General features: G+C 36.0%; 1 protein-coding gene and 1 non-coding gene across 5 annotated transcripts in view; both read right to left on the bottom strand.

Annotated features, from left to right (window-relative positions):
- The window catches only part of LOC106881299 (uncharacterized), a 338650-nt gene that overhangs the window by 178208 nt on the left and 155779 nt on the right, over nt 1-4663 (bottom strand). The window lies entirely within an intron of this gene.
- On the bottom strand, nt 361-467 carry LOC128248969 (U6 spliceosomal RNA). Its single transcript, XR_008265115.1, has one exon. It is a non-coding gene; the product is annotated as a U6 spliceosomal RNA (small nuclear RNA).

The following is a 4663-nucleotide window of genomic DNA, read 5'->3' as shown; positions in this document are numbered from 1 at the left end:
ATATATATATATATATATATATATATATATATATGTGTGTTTGTACGAATATGTTACTATGTATATATTCCTTTACTTGTTTCAGTCATTTGACTGCGGCCATGCTGGAGCACCACCTTTAGTTGAGCAAATTGACCCCAGGACTTATTCTTTGTAAGCCTAGTACTTATTCTATCGGTCTCTTTTGCTGAATCACTAAGTTACATGGATGTAAACACACCAGCATCGTTTGTCAAGTGATGTTGGTCAGCCTGAGGATGTAGAAGACACTTTCCCAAGGTGCCACTCAGTGGGACTGAACCCGGAACCATGTGGTTGGTAAGCAAGCTACTTACCACACAGCCACTCCTGCACCCATGAAAAAATATGGAACGCTTCACGAATTTGCATATCAGCCTTGCACAGGGGACATGTTAATCTTCTTTGTATTGTTCCAATTTTAGAATATGTACTGCCATAGCTGGTACATTATATATGAATGAAAATACATGTGTGTGTGTGTATATAAATATAAAGAAGAATAGAATTAGCAAGTCTTTTTAATACATTAATTTACAAATGTTTCATCTGAATTTAGTTTCATCAATCTTACCATATCATGCAGCTATTGATTGTTCTCCAAGTATCATACCTGCATATATTATGTGCACATGCTAAGATTTATGTTTCATATAGAACAAATTTATTATTAATGTAAAGCAATTACACATACACACAAGCACACCCACACCCACACACTTATGCGAAAAACATATACATAATAACAAAGTGTAATGTATTTACTACCTTTACACACTCATCTGTACTTTGCTATATTGGTACTTCCTTGTTTCTTTGCCTTGATGCAAGAAATGCATGTAAACATACATCATTATACATAAAAATTGTAACATACATATTCTGTTAACATTGCCACGAGGTCGGTTCATCCGGAACTCTTGACGGGAGGAGATCCATTTTTGTTATATAAATATGTATATGGGAAAATATGTTACAAAAATATGGGTATATACATATCTATGTATACATATATATACACATATATACACACAACATATATATATTTATACATACATATATATAAATACATATATACACATACATAGTGTTCGAGCTAAATTTGATATTTTATACCTCCTCTTTCTAGGAACAACTTTGATGCATTGGTCAATGGCATTGGAGAGCATCAAGATTAAAGTCATAACTGAGAAAAAATTAGCAGCCATGGGGAACTGGAAACCATCTCAATATTGAAAAAGATTCACCTCTATCATGATGGATCGCACAAGGTATCAAAATGCCAACATCACAATTGCTGTTCAATGCTCTGTGGATATTGTAAAGGCTGTAAGGTATGACATGGACAGCTGCAGTGAAGATAGTGAATATTACAACGATGTGGCCAGTAGGAAGTTGATAGTTTCTATGTGTAATGTAATGTTATCCTACATCTAAGAACAGAGTCTTAGGCTCGTTTCAGATGGCTATGTGAAGCTGCTGGTCAAACTCCAGCTGGTTAGGGTTACTGCTAAAAGGCCATATGTGTGGCTGCAGGATTAATCTCCTTGCCATACCTCTAGGAAGAGTCAGAAGTAGTTGTCTGAGTATTTCTATGACTTCAACAGATGCAATTGCTGGTTTCTTAATTTCTCTGATTGTAATAACATGGATTATTCTGTAGGGGGCATAATAGTGAAAAACATTACCACCTCTGCCTGGAACATCAAGGTTGAGCTGGTGGCCAAGGTCAAGGAGGAGTTCGAAGATCCCAAGTACACAGTGAGGAACATATGACCAATTTCTGGTGCCATCTTGAGGTGATATTGGAAGAGTGCAAGAATTTTGAGTTACCATCAACTATAATCTAGTTAATACTTTTAGATTTTTTAAAACACTTATACTTTTGGATGGGATATTGCTTTTCTTCCTTTTATGCAAACTGTCGAATTTAGCCCAAACACCTTGAACATATCTATATCTAAATATATGACAGGCTTCTTTCAATTTCCATCTACCATTATCAGCTCACAAGGCTTTGGTCAGATTCAGCCTATAGCAGAAAACACTTGCTGAAGGTGCCACACAATGAGAGTGAACTCAAAATCTTGAGGTTGAGAAGCAAACTTCTTACCATACAAACACGCATGTGCCTATGACATGGTGCATGTATGTATATGCACATATATATATATATATATATACATATATAAACCTTATGCTCAAATTTTAACTCATTCCGTACTGTACCCCACTCACTTTAGTTGACTTCTTTCTTGAGTACTTGTTGACTTCACTGCTGGCAATACCGAGAAAAAGCATTTAGCACATTCCCTGTAAATGAGTTGGAATTAGGGAGGACATCCACCTATAAAGAGTCCAGATGTTGTGACCTACTTTCCAGTTCCCTTCTACCCATTCAACCCCTGACATTATGGAAAATGCAAGTTGAACTGTCATAATAATGATAAACATATGTATATATATATATATATAAATGCATATAGACACATATGCACACACACGCACAGAGGTGTCTACCTATAGATGTATATATATATATATATATATATATATATATATACAAATATATATCTTTATGTATACTTATATACATATAATTATATATATGTATATATATATATATATATATTTTTATTTATACTTACATATATAAGTATGTATGTATATATGTGTGTGCATGTATATATTAGGTCAACCCATAAATAATGCGGTTTTTTTCAATTGCATGAACTAAAAGTTGGAGGGGGATAGGATAAACTATCTGTATCAACTTGCTATAAAAGCGGGTAGTAATTTTACCTTGTACTTGTTCTTAGTGCAAGTTTTGGAGAGTGCAATTCAACATTAACAGTTATTTATGCTTATGTTATAAGCTATAATGGAAGTGACAAAGGAGGATATTCGGCATATTTTGCTAAATGAGTTCAATGAAGGCAACAACGCAATGGAAAGTGTGAGGAATATTAATGCAATATATGGGGATCGGACAATAAGTATAAGCCAGTGTCAACAGTGGTTCCAGAAATTCCAAACTGGAAACTACAGCCTAGAAGACAAGGCTCATCTTGGAAGATCTGTGCAGCTTGACAGGGATGTCCTGCAAACCCTGGTACAACAAAATCCCATCGTAGCTGTTGAGGAACTAGCAGAGAAGATTGGATTTGGTCATTCAACCAGTCATCAACACGTGAGCTTGAAGAAAAATAACCATTTTTGGTTTCAAGAAAAAAGATGTTCTTCGATCAGGATAATACTTGGCCACATATAGAGAGGATGACATTCCAAAGGCTGGAGCAGTTTGAATGGGAAATGATGACCCACCCACCATATTCACTGGACATTGCCACATCTGATTATCATTTATTCCACAGTCTTCAAAATCATTTGGACAGCAAAAATATGAATTGTGTAGGTGAGGTCAGAAGAGTATCTTTTGCTATGGACACATGAATTGTGGAAGAGGAGCCTTCCAAGTCTACCAGACAGATGGAAGAGCATTGTAGAAAAATAAAGAGAGTATATTCTTGATTAAAAAACAACTTTGTTTATCTTAATTTTGAAAAATAAAAGCTGCATTATTTATGGGATGACACAATACATATATCTATATATCTATATATATATATATATATATATATATATACAGTGGTAGACTGGTTACGTTGCCAGCCTGCTGGATGGCAAGTGGTCGCCTTTTTCTGTAGTTTCAACTCAGAGCAGCAGCCAGGCTGATGCTCTGCCATTTTGCTACACTGTTATTACTGAGATCCTCCTCCAATATGTGGAACATGGTGAAGAATGGAATTTGATGTCGCTACCCTCATTTGAACCTCTTACCCTGAGGTAGGTAAATCTGGGACTCTTGACAGGAAGAAGTCCAGTCTTGATATAAAAACGCCTACGTCTACATTGTGCAGGTTCCTCAGGCTCTTTGGGAGAATATTAAAAACCTGTGCGCCTCTGAAACCCAGGCTGTGGCAGTAACTGGTCCAGAAGCGTGATGGCATTGCTGGGATCTTTTGCACTATGCAGTGTCGTCCCGTTCTGACATTGGTGTAGCTTTCAATACCAAAATTTGGCACAATTCCTTACAGACTCTTCAAGATGTATCTTACTGAATACCTCACCCACCTTCACTCCAGGGAATAGAGTTTTATCTGTTTAATTCTTTCCCAGCAGCTGAGAAGTTGCAAAGAGACGATCTTTTTTGTGAATCTTCTCAGGATTGCTTCAAGGTTCGTTATTAATTTTACAATGTTGGGTAACCATAGTTGGGAGCAGTAATCCTGGCTGGTGAGGAAGTATGCCCTCCATAGGACCATCATGGTTTCCTTATCTCTGATTCTGAATGTTCTCAGGATCCATCCAGTCAGTCGTCTGCACTCTGTCACCATCCTCGAAGTGTGCACTTGGAAACAGGGAGCATCACTTATGTCGATACCGAGAACCCCCACTGATTTAGGTTCTGGAATTGAAATTCCCTGTGGAGCAGTGTACACTGTAAGGTTCATATTCAATATTGGACACTGGTAGTGCATATATATATACATAAATATATATATATATATACATACAAATATATATATTTATATATATATATATACATACAAATATATATATTTATATATATATATATACATAC

Source organism: Octopus bimaculoides, chromosome 10, assembly GCF_001194135.2.
Source record: "Octopus bimaculoides isolate UCB-OBI-ISO-001 chromosome 10, ASM119413v2, whole genome shotgun sequence".
NCBI classification, from domain to species: domain Eukaryota; kingdom Metazoa; phylum Mollusca; class Cephalopoda; order Octopoda; family Octopodidae; genus Octopus; species Octopus bimaculoides.
The sequence above is the reverse complement of the archived record's forward strand: the minus strand, read 5'-3'. Positions and strand labels throughout refer to the sequence as shown.